This window comes from Sander lucioperca, chromosome 16 (assembly GCF_008315115.2).
Source record: "Sander lucioperca isolate FBNREF2018 chromosome 16, SLUC_FBN_1.2, whole genome shotgun sequence".
NCBI lineage: Eukaryota > Metazoa > Chordata > Actinopteri > Perciformes > Percidae > Sander > Sander lucioperca.
Window position 1 is genome coordinate 6,897,527 of NC_050188.1, and position 20,434 is coordinate 6,917,960.

General features: G+C 38.4%; 1 long non-coding RNA gene across 1 annotated transcript; it reads right to left on the minus strand.

The window, feature by feature from the left end:
* Positions 1 to 10,563: 10,563 nt before the first annotated feature.
* Positions 10,564 to 12,416, minus strand: LOC116035786. The gene is made up of 3 exons (XR_004101452.2): positions 12,229 to 12,416; positions 11,724 to 11,932; positions 10,564 to 10,682 (listed from the first exon to the last, which is right to left on the minus strand). It is a non-coding gene; the product is annotated as an uncharacterized LOC116035786 (long non-coding RNA).
* Positions 12,417 to 20,434: the final 8,018 nt, after the last annotated feature.

Below are 20,434 nucleotides of genomic sequence, written 5' to 3' on the forward strand. Positions count from 1 at the left end.
AACTTTCTTGATTTTCATAACACCCGTGAGGTACACTCCACCTCTAAAACCATGTCATGTTTTGTACAGTTTTACTCTTCTTCTGTCAGTCAGGTAACATTGAGAGACGCATTTCCTGAGCAACATTCTTGTCATGATTAATTGACTTGATACAAATCAATATCGCCTGCAGCGGGGGGAAAAATATGAGGAAAGAGAGACATGAAAGAATCTGTCTGAAATTCTGTGACCTTCAAATCACCGGATAACTCATACGGTGTGACAGGAATCAATTTATAAAAATGATTCGACGAGGATGGAGGTTTGTGTCTCAAAGGGGGAAAAGGGAAATGTTTAAAATTGTTACCGGCAGCTGTGTGTGTCATTTCAATCTTTAAAAATGGATTGCTTTTTACACAAAGATGTACAACAAAAATAAGTACATGTACACACCAATGTATTGTCCTCACCTAATTATGACTCAGAATAAATGGCAGTGTTCTGTTAGTCATTAAAAATTGCAGTAACAGAGAGGTCTTCAAAAGTATAATTTTCTATTCATGCTGAAAGAAGACAGAACAACATGTTCAGTTGGGAACAATGATTCCAGTAGCCTACATGCTAGTGATGCAGTTAACAAAGCAGACAGATGTGAAACAACCCAGAAATGGATTTCCACACCGACACCCTTCAATAAAACATAACATTTAAAAGAGGGTTTTTTTCAGGTGCCATAACAGACCATCTGGCATTCAGCTAATCGTCTGTGTCTTGTTGACACAGCTAATGTGTGCTAATGTGTAGATACTTCTAGGGCAGACAAGAAGAACACAAGATAATTTACTGATGCTGGAAATCAAACTACCTAATTCAACCATAGTTGTACTGAACAATGTTCTTGCTCAGGCTTTATTCTTGCAGCCTGGTTGCTATATGTTTAGCCATAGTTTTTTTCTGTGAAGATAAAAGGCGGTGTTTTTCTTTACCATGTTGCACGTAAAACAGCACAAAATCAGATCTGCGAGTCCTGTTGCCATTAATACATTACCAACATTGACACCAAGTATAGTTTTAGGGCAGCTGGTTTCAAGGTGGTAATCTGCCACAATTGGCCGTTTTCTGAGCCCCTTCCTTATTGTTTTGTCACTACCTTCTCCCTCACAACTTTGCAACCGTAACTAGGCACGGCTGGCCTGTCAAGCTTTGAATTTCTCCAGATGTTGAAGTGGTGTGGATGGGGTCACAAGTTGACGTTACGCATGGTTGTAGATTGCAAACCGGCTTGCTAAATCAAAGAGTTTAGAAGCTAAGTTATTTGGCTAAATGGAGAGAGGTAGCATTGTACAAGGAATACAGGGTTGTGGCAGAGACATTTGGTGTCAGCAAGACAACCGTTGACCGCTGTGTACGCGGTGTGCAGGGCCATACGATTCAAGCTGTTGAAACAATGTCAATTTATCCGACGTGGCTGAAGCACAGGCAATAGCGCACTGCAACTCCACTACGCACCTTGTGCCACAAGTGTACGTCGCACTGGATGAGACTCATATCCCGATCCTTCCCCCATCCAATCTACTGGGAATAAAATGACCTTGAAGTAGCCGAATTAGAGACACGCCAAAGATATATGGATGCACTGCTCAATGCATCTCGGTCAAAGTCAAGTATGTGTGAACTTGCTCACTTCAGGATATTTCAGTTGATCAACACAGGTTCTATCTTATATTTTTATTTTATTTTTTAACAACAATAGCAGCTGGCTTCCCTCCGCAATTGATTGTGAAATGCGGCTGTTCTCGTGTGTGAATCACTTTGTGGCTCATCACCCACATTTTACCCCCTCTGAATAGAAGTGTACAAAGTCAATTTATTTCCCCAAGATTGCAATTTCTCTTGTTTATAGTATGAAAATGAGTTTGTATCGAGATGAAAAGGAATCACATTCTAATTTGTTTGGAGCTTGCTTGAATGTGATAATGAGATTCTGTTGTACACCAGCAATTTTAATATATCTCTGGTAACGATAATGGAAAAAGCCAGTACAATAAATACCAGAGTTGAAATCATGTCATTGCATCATACGCAAAGTCCTAGACAACTTTGTTTCTCCCTGTAATTACCTGGCCTGCTTTCCTGCCTAAATTATGCATAAGGTAAGTGATATCTAGGACTAGGGCTGAAACGATTCCTCGAATAACTCGAATAATTCGATTACAAAAAATCCTCGAAGCAAAATTCTTTGCCTCGAAGCTTTGTTATATCAACGTAATTAAGGTCGTACGGCTCACTGTGTTTCCGCACGGAGGATTATTACTAGCACACACAACAGGTTGACGCTTCTGTGGACACATGACGGCCCAGATTACAAATGAACGAGCGAGGGTCTAAGAGAAGAGACAGGCGAGAGAAAACGACAGAAAGTTTGGGATAATTTTAAACTGCAAACATGCTGCTACATCATCTCTGTAGAAAACATTCAATGTACTCATCCATTCCACGGAACGAACCCGACACAAGGTAGCTAACTAACGTCTGCTGCTCTCGTCCACCGCGTTGTTTTACACAGCTAGCCTACAGCATGCTACTCTGCAAATAGCGATGTTTTACCAACAAGCTAAAACAAAAGCTGTCGGTTTGTAGTCTAACTGTTTATTAGTTTTTTACTAATCTTTGGAAACTTAGCTGCTGCCGGAGACAAACCGGCTCCTCCCCCCAGCATGGCCACTTAATATGCACGTGAATGACGTCATCATGCTGGTGATGTCTGCATTCTTTATTCTTTCTCCTCACTGTGTATTAGGCTTCTTAAAATGTGTCCCCCAGAACAGTGTAGTTGAATAGCCCTGCTGTAAGCTTTGTACCATCACATTTACCCTCTGGTTAGTGAACAGCTCTTTTGCATATCCAGTGCAAAGAGCCAGAGACAAGAAGGGGAAGGAGGTGAAAAAAATTAACATTTGGGCCACCAAAAATTTACTTTTTTTTTTAAAGTCTTGGAATTTGGCAATAAAAAATGTTGCTTTTTCTAAAAAAGGATATACAAAAGTATATATACAAAAGACAGGTTTCCTTTTTTTTTTTAGTAAACAGCAATAATAAATATTTACTATAGCTGTTTACTAAGTATTTCTTACTAAGTATTTCTTATCCAATTACTCGATTAATCGGATAAGATAATGTAAGGCAAGGCAACTTTATTTATACAGCACCTTTCAGCAACAAGGCAATTCAAAGTGCTTTACATGAAACATTAAAGAGCAATTAAAAACGGTCATGATGAAAATAAAACAGGCTAAAGAAGAATAATATACAAATATAAGAATAAAAGTTACAGTGAGTAAAAAATGAATAATTATTCAATTTAATAGGTTGTAAGGATGGGTTTGGGAGGAGAGAGGGAGGGGTTTTAGTTTTATTTTTGTTTAATTTCTTTAGAGTGTAAAATATTCTAAATAAATAACATAATGTTCTAAGTAAATAGGATAAATAGGTTTGGAATTATTTTTACAACTGAAATAATTTTGTTGTAATTACAGCGGGAAAGTACCGAACAAAGGTACCGTTTGGTAACGGAACCGAATTTCAGGTACCGGTACCGATAAAAATGTGAACGGTACCCAACCCTAGTCCTCAAATGTCTACAACTCAAAGATATTCAGTTTACTGTCACAGAAGAGTGAAGAAACCAGAAAATATTCACATTTAAGAAGCTCCAATCAAAGCATTGAGTTTTTTTGTTTAATAACAAATGACTCCAACCAATTAACAAAATAGTTGGCAAAAAATGGATTAGTTACAACTAATCCATTCATCTTTGCAGCTTTAGTGATATAACTGTTTTTCAAAGTGAAGACTTTGCAGTGAATAATTTCCAGTGAGAAACATGCCTTCTTTACTAGAGTATTTTTTTACAGAGGAGTGATAGAGAGCTTCAGCACATGGTCAACAACAATCACCTGAAGCTCAATATCAGCAAAACCAATGAGGAACAGGACGCCCCCTGCATTGGTTGTCATCCAGGGAGAAGTCCTTGGATTTGAAAAAAGTTACATAAAATTTCCTTGTCAAACTTTTATTGAGTCTTTTAACTTCTTCATTTGTGTGCTGGTTTAATGGGTTGTCTGTCAAGGACAAAAACTGTCTGTTTAACATTGTTAAGGTCTGGCCCAAGATCACTGGAGTCCAGCAGAAAGACCTCAGCTCTCTGTGGAAGAAACAAGTGTTTCAGAAAGCTGAAAAAATGACCATCACCTGACCATGCACTTTTTAGTGATTTTTTTGTTTTGCCGTCAGGACAGCGCCAGTCTGGCGAGGTCAGTGACTCGAGTCTGTTTGGTGTGTTTCGTGCCGTCGTCAGTCGGAGGAGCCGTCGGCCTTCATTTGGGCCGATTTGACATGTTGAATCGGAAGGCGGGCAATCGGACTCAATGACCAATCTGATTGGTGGAGTGCTAACCCGGAAATGACTAGCTTAAAATGTTTTCAGAAACACGTTTCGGTGAACTATTTTCGTAAAATATGAGATCGTATTCCGAACGAGCTGCTATGTCTGGCTTTGAAATTCCGGAAAAGCCAGACCCACGTGACGTGCTCGTCCAATCAGCTGCCGGTTTTAATTTTTTGGGCGACAATACAGATTAGTGCCGCCTGCTGTTATGGAGACGTATTACGTCTCGCCCACACGCAGAACGTACGCTCAAGTTGACGTTACTTCGGTGTGTTCCGAGGCACTTTTTTGACCAACTCGGGGAGGCAGTCAGTCTGACTGCCTTTTCTGCTGAAGGTCGGCCGTCGTGTTGGTGTGTCAGAGCCTTTAGTGTGTAGGTTCATTGAAACAGAAAACCGAGTCAAATTGTGTTCACATGTGCACTGAGCGAAGTCTCTCTCCTCCATGCTGCCTGTTAGTTTATACTGTTTTTTTGCAGAAAAAGACTCGGAAAGAAACAGTTATTGTGGCGGGAGGTTTTCCTATTATTCTGACAACTGTATGTGTATGAAGCACATAAGTGACATGTTTTCACACAGGTGCTTTTACTACATGTTATTACCCAGCTTAGTAATAGGTGTTGGGTCGTACTTTCACTTTCCTTCAGAAATGCAGTACCTTCTTTATTGTTGCACTACATCAAGGCTACTCAGCAGACACACAGCCCCAGATAATAATGTTACATCTTGCGTTTTCAAGGTGGCACTACGAAGGTCTCTCTGACACCAGTGTGAAAACGTATTCATTAGGAGCCACAGTAAGGCAAGGTTATAGAAACAAAAGAGCTCTGTGAACACTGTGGAAGTAGTTTGTCTGTAGAGTCAGGCCAATGTTTGGCTCCTTCACTTCTCTAAGACAGTACTGAAGTGATGTCCAGAGCACTTTGAAGATGTGTGGGAAATGAGTAAGCCTTTATTCTTATAAATAATGACCACTGTGAAGTAAAATTTGTACTGTCTGATTGTGGGTACTTTGGGATAGTTCGATTTTTAAAAGTGGGGTTGTATAAAGTACTTATCCATAGTCAGTGTATTACCTACAGTAGATGGCGGTCAGAACGCCCCCAGTTTGGAGAAGCAGGCAGGAGTACCGACACAGAAGCTAAGCAATGTCCTGCTGTTGAAGGGGGCACACAGCAAAACGTATTTAAGCCACCTAAATGAATGGCAGGGAGGCTTGAGAGAAGGCTCCACCTGTGGTAGAGTATGGTGATTGTCCACATTGTTTTCTATCAGGCCACCCAACAGTGCTGCTACATCTCCGCTGCCCTGGCTGCTGAGCAGCAGGTGGTGGGCCACTTACAGTAGTAGTGGTTATGGCTAGGGAAAAAAGTGTCCAATCTCAAAGTCACTCCAGGTGGTAATTTAACAGACATGTTCTCATGTAAAAATAGAACCCAAAGAACAAAGGTGGAAGAGGTGCATCTTTGACCCACCAAATGTATTTTCATATTCATAACCTTGGAGCATAAAAGATTATTCAGAAGAACAAGCTCGAATTAAAGAAATTCAGACATAAGCAGAATCAGAAATGTTCAAAGAAATTACTGAGACAGTTTCCTCGCTCTCCCCTTCTCTCATTTCCATCTTTTCAAAGAGAGTAAAATAACTAATGGATTGTTTCGTGACACTGCACCAAACCCTGAAGAGATTGACACAGCACAATGGGGCGTCTGAGCAGTGATTCAGTTTGGATTATAAACACCCACGAGTGGATTCAGGGTTGTGTTTCACAATCAGAACCAGCAGGTCTAGACCAGAGTTATGATGGGGAGAGGGCTTGGGTGTGTGTGCTGGAGTAGTAGCAGTAGTAATTACACAATCAAGGCCATATGATCATTAAAATGAGAATTTTTCAGCATTTCAATAATACAATCTGTCAAATATTCTTCAGTAAAGGGAAGACGTGCAGTGTGGTTTTGCAGAGTAGTTAAAGTCCTTTGAATTACCTTTAAACTTACCTAAGGAGCTTGCTAATATTAACACCACACTGTGTCTTTGAGACCAGTGTGAGACCAGCTGTAGACATTGTCCCCTAGAGCTGTCACGACTGTCATAGAGGGGGAAGCTCAGGGATCCTGTCCACGTCTTTAGTCCAATGCTTTCCTACACTGAGAAACCTATTGTGGAAATAAGGTTGATCTTTTGATAGCAGTGTTTCCACTTAGTTGTACAGGCCACCAGGAGAATGTGAACCCCCCACCAGGCCAGAAATATCTTTTGGCGCTGCACTGGTGTAAACCCATGAACAAGGCAACTGTCTGTGGTTAGGTCACATCTGTTACAGCAGGACAGTGGAGTGTGCTACCTAAACTGCTAAAGTCAGTTGAACAGGTGAAGTGAAGATATTGTTACAAAAAGGCTTGGTAGTGAACAACATATACTGTAGTATGTCAATCTATGGGGAAACACTGGATAGTATATTTAAAGTAGCTGAAAGAAAGTGGATCAGCTTTAGGATTTAACCTAAATCGATTGAGAACAATTTCTCATTTGCAACAAAATGTCAGTGCACATATGCAGTGCCAGTTAACCTCCAGCTCTGTTGTTGAGCAAGAATAACTGATGTACATGTTTTAATTAAGCATTTTTTGTGTGTTCAACTGTTAAACAAAAAAAAGATTTGAGTTGAGTGCTTTTCAGACGGCTGAGGCATTGTGTTAATGTCTTGTTGAGCTGTTTCTTGGTAACAGATTATAAAATGGAGGTTGGAGGTGGTTGTTTTGGGGTTTAAAGTGAAGCCTGATGGTCGACTAATTGGTGTAATTATAATTGTAATAATTAGGCATTGAAGAAAGAGTAGGACAGGAGGACAGCATCCAACAGCGTGTCCTCCTCAGTTTTTGATACTTGATTGTTACGAAAATAAGTATTTGTTTGTAAAACATCTTAGAAACATTACATTGACAGAGGGACCAGGTATTTGTAATACTTTGTCAATGGTTAATAATTGGTTTGTAAGCAATCTCTAAACATTATTTGGATGCTTTTATAAAGTTGCAACTGGTGATTATAATACCTTGTTAAATGGTTCATAAATACTTAGTAAAGCATCTATACATTTTTTTTAGATAGTTAATACTTTGTCATTGAATAATATATACTAGGTGGCCATTATAAAGTTGCAATTGATGTTTATACAACTTTACAATTGCTTCATGAATGGTTTATTCAGCATATATTGAGCAATAATACAATAATTAATTCATATTACACAAACGTATAACATAAATTATAGCATTATTATTTATTATTTCATTGTTTGTTAACAGTAAAATAACTATTAGTTGAATTAACTATCAATTTGCCATGTACGAATGATAGTCATTATACTTTACCCATCAGTAATGAACCCTCCAAAAATTTAACTAAGAACACAACCTCCAAATCTTCATCAGATTGCTTTTGTAATAAAATGATTAAAAATATCCCTAAAAGGTTCTTTACTATTATCTTGCAGGCAGCTGGATTCTCGCAATATCACAAGATCACGCGAGAATCGTGCGAAGGCCTGATTTTGCAGGAGCTTTTGAAAAAAATTAGCAAAAAGATTTTTAAAAAGAATTTCCTAACCTGGGCTGGGACACACATTCATACGGTTTGATAAAGGACTTATTGGACTTTAACTTATCATTGCACTTAAAAGAACGACCGTAGCTGTCCTCAATTTAGGTCATTGTGTACGTCTCATCTCCAGTTTATCCTGCATCCACCATGTGTGTTTGTGTGTGTGTGTGTGTGTGTGTGTGTGTGTGTGTGTGCGCGTCAGTCGTGGGGGGGGACTGAGCAGCAGCCCCGCCCGCTGCAGAGAGCCGACAGGATTGAAACAACAGCAGCTTTCAGCGACTTCAGAGTGAAAAAAGGTTACAGCGTCCATTGATGTTAAAATGTATACAGGTTGGCAGGACAGTCTGAAATGTTTTGTACGGTCTTTTCTGTACGTTTTGTTGGTAAATGTGAGATGTTGGAGTCACACACGTCTTGTCTTCATATCAGAAACAAGGAAATTAATTTGGGGACGTGTGTTACATCAAAACGTTCTCACTCCTGCTTGGTCATTGACTCTCAGAGTCACATACTGATACAAAGTCTGGCACGTGGGACTGCAGGGATTGGTTGAAGTCGCGGGAAACTCCGGTTGTTGGTCAAATTTGCGGTGATTGGTCAAAATAGCGAGTTGCACCAAATTCACGGTGATTGGTTGAATTTGCGTGAATTGTTGTGATCGCGACATCGCGAAATCCTGGAGGGACTGAACAATGGTGGTTCCTAAAATGGTTAGGGTAGATGCTGCGCTAACACTTTATAATAACCATCATTAATAGATGGTAAATTGACAGTTAATTCATCTTTAGTTAATTGTCATTTTGCTGTTAACAATGAAATTATAATTAATAATGTTTACTAATTATTAGTAGTGCTGTAAATTAACAGTTTATTGTAACACATATTATATCCCTCATTTTGTTGTGGTTGTGGATGTTTCTGTTGCCTGTTATTATTATTTCTGTATGTTTCCTGTTGTGTTTATTGTATTCCGTGGTCTGTGTATATTTTGTTGTGTATATTTCTGTTCCCTGTTGTGTATTTCCCTGTTTATGTTCTGTTTCCTGTTTTATTTTGATAGTCTGTTTTCTGTCTTGTCATGTCTACTTTACTTCCTGTGTTTTCCCGCCTGTGTGATTGCCTGATGTGCTCCACCTGTTCCCCAGCCCTGGTGTCACTTGTCTCGTGTCTTCTCGTTACCTAGTTTATTTAGGCCCTGTGTTTCCTTTGTCTGTTGTCAGATCGTTCTGTGTCTTGTTCCTGTCAGTTTGTGTCCGTTTGTATCCTGTCCGGTTAGTTTGTATGTGTCTGCGTCAGCTCCCGTCAGTTTCCGTGCTTCCTGTTTCTTCCTGCTTGGTTTTTTGGATACCCTTGGTTTTTTTCTTGTATTGGGTTTTTGCCTGCTGCAGCTCACAGGACTCCCTAGGTTTGTTTTTGTATTTTGATAAAATAAATCTTCGTGTTCAACCCTTCCCCTGCCTGCCTGCCTCTCCCTGCATTTGGGTTCTTTAATCCTCTACACCGTAATACATATACTATATTAGGTATCGGGTAATGATTAAAAAAATATTGTTAACCTTTAAGAAACCATTTTTAAAACATCTATAAACATTAACATAGATAGATGGACCAGATATTCCTAACACTTTGTCAGTGGTTATTAGTTGGTTTGTAAACCGTATTAACAGTGTCTGGATGGTTATAAAGTTGCAACAGATGACTAATACCTTGTTAAATAGTTAATAAATACTTTGTAAACTATCTATAAGAACTATTGGAATGCCTATTATAAAGTTGAAACGGATGGGTAGTTAATAATAATTAGTTGATTATAAATAAGTGGTCTAGAAAGCATCAAGTTACTTTATTTGGTACAATTAAATCTTTTATTAGTGGTCCATAAAACAGTGATTATTTGTGCACTGATAATATAGTCTGATCAGTAAATTGAACCCATTTGTGAAGAAAGTCATTGTCATGCAACATGTACCGAAGATGAACACAGTGGGAGACGAGAACAAAGGGATTACTAAAACAAAGTTAATACAAAAATTTAGCAATGGCACCTTAATTTTTAAATTAAATTAATGATACAAATACAATAACGTAAATACAGGGGTAGGGGTACTTTAGAGGCCCCAATAACAATAAAAGACCCAAAGCGATTAACATCACAAGCTCCAGGAACTTGACATAATTTATTTCTATTTATATTGCTTAGCAATATTGTGGAGCAGGCATCCTAGTGGACCATTATGGTGTTTTTTACCCAACCATTCATTCCACTCGATCACAATCAGATGGTCGCTGAGCAGGTCCTCCGTGCGATTCCCTCTGAGTCTGCTGATTGTCTCCATGTAGCTCCTCCAGGCCCTCTCAATGTGTGGAGTGTAGCAGCCCGTTTGAGCATTGACATATGTCACACTGTGGTTAACTGTGTAATGCCTGTATCCAAATGCAGGCAGAGCCTGACGGTAGGCCCGCCACTCATCACATAATATTGTGGATCCAGTACGAATGTGGTGGAGAATCAGTGGGACCAGCTCTCATCTGGTCCGTCTTTCCACCAGGCGGAGAACAGGCATGGTCCTCTGTCCTCTGTGCTTCACGCCAAGCATCCCAAACATCCACTTCTTCCTTTTCCACCCACCAGCCATTCTTCCACGTCCGTACTGTCAAAATACAAAAAGTCTAAAATCAAATTGGACACATATTAGAAATCGTAATTATTCACATGTTGATGTATAACTAATATTTACTGTAATTATTTGACCATTAAAACATAGAATGCTGCCAATTGATTAACTTTCCTGAGTTATAAAATGATTATATCCCCATAAGTATGGATTCACCCCCACCACTGCGTCCACAGATGCTTACCGTTGGTGCCATAACTGGAACAGATTTCAATACAATCTTTTATAATTTGCTGTGACCATTTATGACCCCTTGAGGAATAACTTTTTTATTTGTTGTGGCAATTACTGCATCTCCTTACAGCCATGCAGTGATGAAACCTAAAAAATAAATCTATACATGGACAATACATATGTCATAATGACCTAGTCTGGAAATTTAGAATTTTCTGGTATTTGAATTTTTTTTTTTAAATGTTGTCCATTTCTCACTTTACTGTAGACTGTTTAACTGTCTATCTGTAATCCATTACAGTTAGAGAAAAAAATGTAATTAAATGACAGTTACTATAAAATCTAAATGTTGGTAATTATAAAGTTATAACACCATGGCATACAATTGGTGACTAATAAAAAAAAAGTAAAAAACTAATAATTGTACATTTATAACGCGGGACGGAATGCTGAGTAACCTACCTAGGTAGCATGTAATTGTTTACGTTCTGCAACCGTTTCATTCATTCTGATTCCTTAATATATTGTTATAACTTTGTGGGTCAAAGGAAACCCTATAGTAATCAAAGCCTTCAGTATATACCAGAGGACATAGTCCTCCTGAATCCTCCTCCTGATAGTAGAATAAGTCACTATTTAAACCTATATCAAAGCCAAGTCAAGCAAAAGAAAAAACAAATACTCTGACATACCTTGAAGCCGCTAGAGTTGCAACTAATGATTATTTTCATTGTGGATTTACTTGTGGATTATTTTCTGTCACTTAAATAGAATGGCCAAAAAGCATTGGGCTTTTTGTGGGAATTCCCATAGAATTTTTAGCTGTATGGTGTTTGCACTAACCTTTCTTTTGTGTCTGAAGTGGCTTTCATCGATAACCACAAACTCGTTCTGCCCTCCCAGCCTCTGTCCTTTTCTTCTTTTTCTTCTCTCCATTGACTCAACTCAGACATCTCGCAGCTTTTTTTGCCATCTTTGACAGTGTAGTTGTGCTTGCAGCAATGTCATCTGTCATCATGTCGATTTGTCTTAATCGTAGGCCTTGTGCAAACCTGGAAATACACAACGTCAATCGTGAAAATGTTGTGGCCTTATGCAAACAATACTTGAGTAACTACACCTGGCAGAGCATTCTTATGGGCATGAGAGTGATTCAATATTACTCCCATTATATATATATATATATATATATATATAGATATATATATATATATATAAAATGGGAGTAATACTAGTAAAAATTAGACGTATCCACTGCCTAAAAAACAACTAACGTGCTTCGTGATTTGCCACTAAATTGCACTTTAAAAAGGTGTAAGCTGTTACCTGTTAAGTTTGATTTGCATACCTGTACACAAATCGCATCCAGTTGAAAAGGGACATCTTGGATTGGCTAAATATTGACTGATGTCGGATGGATTTTCTGACAGTGGCTCTGTGTTTGGCCCTCTGTTGACATACCCTATGGAACATGCCACAACTTGAGATCCAATGGAATTCAAAGATATACCATAATTGTTATGATCTCTGTTTAAATTGTTTTGCTTCAATGCAAGACCATTATTTTTAAGAATAAAAAATATTTAAGTAGGAGACTTGAGATTGCACAAATGGCAAACAACATTTGTATTTTCATTGTTTTTTTAAAAGTCAGTGCTTCCTAAAGCATGGACTGGGACCCTCAGGGTCCTTCACGGGTTAACAAGTAAAATGAAGAATGCTTTTATTATTATTATTATTATTATTATTATTCACCCAAATGCTACCACTGAAGTCTGCCAGAGTTATGTAGGCTACACAGTCTTGTAATGTTATCTTTGCCATTTTTCCATTTACAACATCTTTGCGCCAAATCAAATATCTTATGGTTACTATTCATCTTGTAGTTGGTTGACTTGGTTCCAGGCTTAAAACTATTTATATAGGCTAAGGATTTACTGAAACCTCAATGGAGTAAATGAAATAGGGAAAATCACTTACGGAGCTGTTCAGAAAAGTGGCCGGTCACTGTTGAGCTCTAGAAGCATCAGTAAAAAAATGTAATAGATACCTAAGTAAACAGTAAAAAAAAAAGCTATATATAGTAGCCTATAAAAAATGCTAAATATACTGTAAAAAAGAAGACAATTATAAGGTACAGTAAAAAATGATATATTAATTCTTAAGTAATATTAGACCTTAAGGCCATATATGCCCATATTAGTTACCTACCATTCATGGAGGTCTCCACGACTGCAGTGCTTCATCTTCATTTTGTGGTGGCAAATGTTGCATTCCATCTTCTGTTTCAGAAGTTTTCTTTTCTTTAGCCATTTTATTAGTTACTTGTGGTGTTTTCTTTTCAATGGGCTACCTTCAATTAACTCCCTTAGTTCACTTGCTAAACCAGGCATTTTCCATTAAATGGGCTACACACGGAAAAGTTATTCAGACCAGACCTGTTGGAGCCAAAAGTGCGCCCAAATGCCCACAGCCCGCCCGCCACCGGTCCGCGAGTTCGTTCCCTAAGCTGGAACCCGCCCCTACTCTGCCTCTGACTGGCTCTGACCCTACCCAACCATTTCACTCCTCATGCATATCCGACTCTGAACATACCCAACCTAACAAACCGAAGGTAACGACTACTAGCCAATCAGATGCTGAGTAGGGCGGTCTAAGCATAACCAGGGAGCGTTAACAATATTGCTGATATCAGAGAAGGTTTCAAATCTAGCTAGCTACAGAGTATCTGTGCTAATATTTCTAACTTCACCATGTCGACAATCTGGCAAAGCATTAAAAATGGATAACAAATTAGGGACACCAACGCCGTCGGAGTCAACGAAAGAAACGGTAGCACCTGACTGAGGTCTGGATAGCATTGAACAATATTTGTGCTTCCAGGCTATTTCCCATATTCTGTTTTCTGAAATATACAATTCTTAAATTTCTAAATATTGATCATATAACGTTAAGCACAGTTCATGGCGTTTGGAGTTAGATAGTTCTGCTAAATTTTAATCTGTAACGTTACTACTTAGAGAGTGCGCAGGGCAAGGCAAGAAGCGCTTGCAACCTAACACACACTCCTACGCAGAGCTGGCTCCATGCCTGTTTGTCACAGCTCTGCTCCAAGTGCCTTATAACTTATACCTGTACCAAATTCAGACATCCAAAACTAAATAAGTGTGAAAGAAATGTGGCAAATATTGTTAGTTTTCATATATGCATAGCATTACAAATAACCAAATACCAAATATTAATATTGTCTGAGTTATGCAGTAATGTAGTTATCACAAAATTAAACGGACTGTGTTTTCTGTAAGGAAAGCATAAATGTATGTCTGCGTAATTGTGTAGACTGAATGGTCAAAATAGGTCAATGCTATTTTTCTGAGGGCAGACTATCATACTCAGATGTCAAATATGGATACAGTGGAAATTGTGTTGGAACATTCGTAATCGCACAGAGCTGGTTTAAAATCACCAGGTTCGCTATTAACCAGCAGTTCACATAAAGAGGACATGTATTTAATGTTTATGATTTTAGATGCACTTAAGTTTATTTCTCTTATTTCCAGCCATCAATATGTCTCCAACAGCCTCAGTGCTGCTCCAAAAGGCAAAGATAAAAGAAAGCTTGCTGAAAAGACAAATCAAGCAGTTGAAAAAGGACATGGACTCCCTTCACCAACAATTAGCAGGTGTTTTTCTTCCTATGCTGCATATTATATTTTGCTGTAGTGAGTAATTGCATGCTAACTAGATTATATTTTTTGAAGTATTAAACTTGGCAAGCATTTGGCAGACTAAATTAAAATACATGTGATCTCACTTTCACTTTCCTCCAAATTTAAATTTATAATGCAATTTACACTACTAGAATGGGCATTTTGTAGTTAACCCTAGTTAAGCTGTGATTTAAGTTTTTTGAAAGTGTGGGTACGCTATTTGATGTTAATATTAACACTATTATTTTATTGATACTATTTCCTATTGTTTTAGCCAAGAACACTGCTGTAGGGAGAAGAAGAAAAAACGGCACAAAAAGAAGCATCTCAAAAAGCACACAAAACAGAGCTACATCCAAAAGGACAAAAAGAAAAGAAGACAAAAGAAGAAGGTGGCAAAAGGAAGGACATCACTCTGAAAAGAGGTGAATTAAGGGGCCGAAGTCCTATTACATTTTTTTTTTTTTTTAATTGTGGTTAAAATTAGAAATCTGAAACATTTCTACTTAGGTTTGAATTTTAGATTGGAATGCAAACCATTTCATGACCAAAGTGGTTTTACTCATTAAGGATATAACATTTAAAGGAACATTCAAAAAACAACATGTTTTTACTCTCTCCCGGAGTGCTATTGATCCATCCAGATTGTATCAGTGTGATTTGGTGAGGTTTGGAGATATCAAACGTAGAGGAATGACATTGGGTTTGTTGCGTCAAAAAATATATTGGAAAACTCAACCGCAATGTTTCTTTCCAGAAATCATGACATGGTTACACAGGATAATCTTCAGATCTGGTTGTGAGCAGTTTTATTGGGAACTATTTTCCAACAAAGTACCCTGCCATAATAGTTTTCCATGAAACTGTTCACAATGAGGTCTATGGATTATTGTTATGATGTCATGCTTTCTGAAAAAGGTGTGGACATTTCAAATGTTATTCTTGGTGCACTGAGCTACATTGTATTAAAGCTGATATCTCCAAACCTCTGCAAATCACACCGAAACTATGCTGGCTCAATAGATGTACCTTTCTGGGTTAAAGCCTGACATCCGGCATGTCTCTCACATGCCAGATGTCCCTCCCCTACCACTGCTACATCCGGGATAAAACAGTATAGCCAGACCTTACTAGAGTGCTGAAACTGCGCTGTGGAGATAGGTCTGGCAATGCGAGACTACACCAAAATTATCTGGATGGATATATAGCACTCTGGGTAAAAGGAGCTTTATTTTTTAATATTTTGAGTAAGTTTCCCCTTGAAGCACATCACTTTTACCTAAACTACACCCAAAAAAGCCTAACCAGGAGATATGCTTTTTCTTTTTCCTTTAAAAGTGAACTACAAATACTTAAGATGGTTAAAGACATCAGTCACATCTGTGGAAAGAGAATTGGATATGGAAAATTATTAGGTGTGCCATTATTTAGGTTTTAAAGTTTAATCCTATCAAATTTCTACAGGGTTAACCGTTTGTTTTTTGTTTCGTCTCATAGGGATACATACCGCTATTTATGCTGTATGCTTATTTTAAGTAGTTGTCAAATGACTGACAAGTTTATCTTTATGAACTTTTCTCTACTTTTGCAGCCAGTAGCCCAATAGAGATCATTAACAGATACAAGAGGGTGTTGAGGGCATACAACCATGGCATGAAATTGGGAGAAGCGTGTGCACATGCTGGAGGGACAGAGCTGACAGTGAGGTCGAAAGCGGCGATTCCAGAGTTTGCCATATCTTCCGCACACAAGTTTGAAGAACTAATGTCAGGATACAACAAAAGACATAAGATAGCTGACTTCCTCAGCAGATGTGAAGACATCATTAACAACGATCCACCAAAGAAGTGCCAATATAGCTAAAAATAAAGCGGTGGGTAAGCTCATACCCTACAATAAGAGGGAGCAGAAGTAATCGGTTGGGCAGCTGACTGGAGTGATGTTGAAATTGTAATGTGCAGTGTTCATTTATTGTTCATGTATGGTCATTGTTCTTTTTAAATTTTAGACCACACTGTAAAATTGGAGGTGCACCAATACCACTTTTTTTCAATACAAGCATGGAAAACGTATGAATAGCACTTTACTTGTTTTAGAAAGTAACTTTGATTATATTTTTTGGCTGAAACTTACCCTAGTCATTTTATCCTGATGGCAGAAAATGACAGATAATCTGTGAAGAAATCCTATTTCACATTCTCCCCGTAGTGCTCCTAATGGCATAGCAAGTTTCCACCGGGCCCGAAGAAAAGAACCAATTGTAGCTGAGTCTCAATGCACGGTCAACGAGAGCTCGTGAACTGCGATCAAACTGTCAAACTAGGCAGTGCTGATCAAATTTGAATCAAGGGTTTCTATTGGTGTATTGCCTAGTTCTTGTCTCTATTTTTTCAGAAACATATTTTAGTGGTGACTTTCTCATTTTAAAGCTAAACAGTACTTTAAAATATGTTTCTGAAAACATTTGAGGCAAGCAATAGGCAATACAGTAACTGATTCATAATTTATTAGCGATGCCTAGTTTGACAGTTTCATTGAGAATCACAAGCTCTCATTGAGACTGTTAGACACCTCCGCTCTGATTGGTTGATTTTTTATGCCATTAGGAGAACCAGAAGGAGGGAGAGGAACATGATTTTTTCATAGCTTATCTGTCTAATGTGCTAGTGTCGGGATATAGTGACAGTTTATGCAAATATGACATTATTTTTAATGTCCTGGAAATCCTGGATTTCCTTGTGTCTGTATTTCCTTTTTTTTGTACTTCTTTTGTTTGTTGGATTCCCTGTTCTTGTTTTTCTCAAGATTCTGAAAGAAGTTTTTGCCCTCTGCACTTGTTACTCTCTGTGTTGGTGTGTACCTTGTTTTTTGTGAATAAATCCTTAAGATGAAACGTTACCTCATCTGCTCTCTGCTTTTGGGTCCTCAAATTCCCCGTGTCATGTTTTAAAAATGGTTTCTTAAAGGTCAACAAACATTTTTTAATCATTACCCGAAACCTAATATAATATGAAGGATATAATGTGTGTTACAATAAACTGTTAATTTACAGCAATACTAATAATAATAAACATTATTAATTACAATTTCATTGTTAACAGTAAAATGACTGTTTGCTAAGTTAAATGACAATCAACTAAAGATTAATTAACTATCAATTTACCATCTGTTAGTGATGGTTATTATAAAGTGTTACCCTTCATGGAAAGAAGAGCAAAAAATGGCACTGAAGGCTTTTTTTCAGTGGAAAAGATGTTTTTGCTCTTCTCCCGACTGGCTTTGGCAAGAGTTTGATAGATGGTTCTTTCAACCACAGAAACATAATGTTACTGAAATGCAAGATGCTGCTTATTAGTGCAACAGTCAAGCAGCTAAATCAGCTTTTGAAGAAGAGCTACTTTATCAATCAGGACGATACAATGTGCGATTCTGCAGATGCATGGCCTTGAATAGCACTGCAACAAATCAGTAATGGTTTCAATTTGTCAGTTTTTCACTTTACAGTTTTAGTTTTTATTTGTGGATTAAACTAATACATTTTGTCTTAGTATTACGTTGTCAATGGTTCTGATTCTGAACTCAGTGCTTTGTGGGCAACTACATCACAGAAAATCTAAGGTCCCTGAACAACTTCCATCAAAAACTGTATTTCCTGTGTCTTCTCGTCTTGCTAACATAGTGTTGGGAATAGGTATGGGTACAGATTCAATTACTGGCAAATTATCAAAGATGTTTTACCAATATTCATAAAGTTATGAATATAGGGTATTAATAACTTTACCAAATTGACAAACAATCAAAACAGGGCACCACCCTGAACTCAGGGGCCAATAACCGAACTGTAAAACAGTTTCATTAGGTGGTGTTCCCTTTAAAATACAGATCTGAATTAATTTGATAATCCATCTAGTATCCTTTTCAAGGAACGAAAGGAAGGGTGAGTTCAAGCACTGACTGTGTTCAACCAGCAATTATTACAACAAATACACAAAATAATCAAACAACTGCTATTTAAAGAATTTAACTACAAAATTATCAATGGCCAATCAACAACTCTTCAATCATCAAAACCTATATACCTTTTACAAACTACAACCAAAAGCAACAAACAAACAGACATGTAGCAGACACATCTCTGTGTGGGGGCTGTGTGCGCGTGTGTGTGTGTGAGAGAGAGAGAGAGAGAGAGAGAGAGAGAGAGAGAGAGAGAGAGAGAGAGAGAGAGAGAGAGAGAGAGAGAGAGAGAGAGAGAGAGAGAGGAGGAGGGGGGAGGTAACGAGATCGCGAGATCCAAGATGGCAGCTGAGAGACCGTGTGATTTGTGAAAGGAAAAGAATCTTGATCTTCGAGGTTCTGACAGTGATCACCCTCTCATTCAGTACAGTAACTAACTTCTCCGCAGCGGGAGACTCAGCTAGGGCTGAACGATTTTTGAAAATAATCTAATTGCGATTTTTTTCCCAAACATTGCGATTGCGATTCGATATTCGATTATTTTTTTAAGCTCTTTGTCTTGTCAAAGACAAACAATAAATCATTTTATAGTATGAACAACACACAATTACACACTAGACAATTAAATAAGTAAAAAAAATATATAAAAAAAAATATATATATAAATATATATATATATATATATATACATACATACACACACACACACACACACACACACACAGTGTATTTTTTATTTTTTTTTATACAGTGCACGGAGAGGAGCTGCCTCCAGCCCCTCCCCCTCGTGAAGTTGCGTGCTGCCGTGTGCACTTGTTCAGACTGAGAGGCTATCGTTACGTTAGCTAGTTGCTGGTGTTCTTGGTATGGGATTAACTGTACTAATAAAACTAGAAACCCAGCGGCCACGCTGCTGTGAAAGCTCCCCGAACGTCATTTATCAGTCTGGTTGTTACCGCTCTCAGTGGCAGCTCCTCCACTCATATCTTTATAACGGCGCTAGCTAACTGCTAACCGGAGCTAACCGCTAATCAGAGCTAATCGTTGCCTACCGAGCCTTCAGTTCTGTGTGCCTGTATCCATTAACTGCATGTATGGACTCGAGCCCGAATAAAACCCTTAATTTGATTAAAATGGCTGTAAAAGTTTTAAACTACAACTCAGAGTTGTTTGAATGACTGAATGAAATCTGCTCAAGGTACGACGTAGCGTTAGCGTGCTAAGTTGATGCTTTCTCTGCGGAGTGCAGACTAATTTGCTCTCGCGAGTCATGTGACCAAATCGCAGCCTTTGCGATTAGGAAATCGCATTTTAACATATCGCGATATTATCGCAAATGCAATTAATCGTTCAGCCCTAGACTCAGCAGTGTAGCATTTACGTTTTTAAACCAGCTACATTCTTTAACACATTCATATCAACAAATGCACCGTGATCAGAGGTGCTTTCACAGAAATAGATTTGAATAGATTTTCACAGTTGCAGCATTAGGAGTTATTACATTAAGAAACACACATACATGTCTCTGCCCAGAACACTATAAAGCATCTTACTGTGTGCAGTCCGTTAAGGTTGTCCGGCAGATTTTTCCACGGGAAACAGAAAACGGGTTAACCACTTGGCCAGTGATTAACGAAACATCTCCACCCGGGCAGGGTGTGTGGAGCGGTTCAGAGTCGACTCAGAAGGGAAAACTGGTCCGTGTTATCCGATTTCCTTCTAGAGAAAAGCGTGGTTGATTTCCCTCTCTGCAAAGCTGAACAAATGATTGTGATCCACAATCACAATCATCATGGCTGCCACAGAACTGGAGCGACAGCTGCGGTGTCGGCCGCTTAATCAATCTGCGAGGTCTGATGTGTCGCCTGCATCTGCTCGGTCGAACGGTGG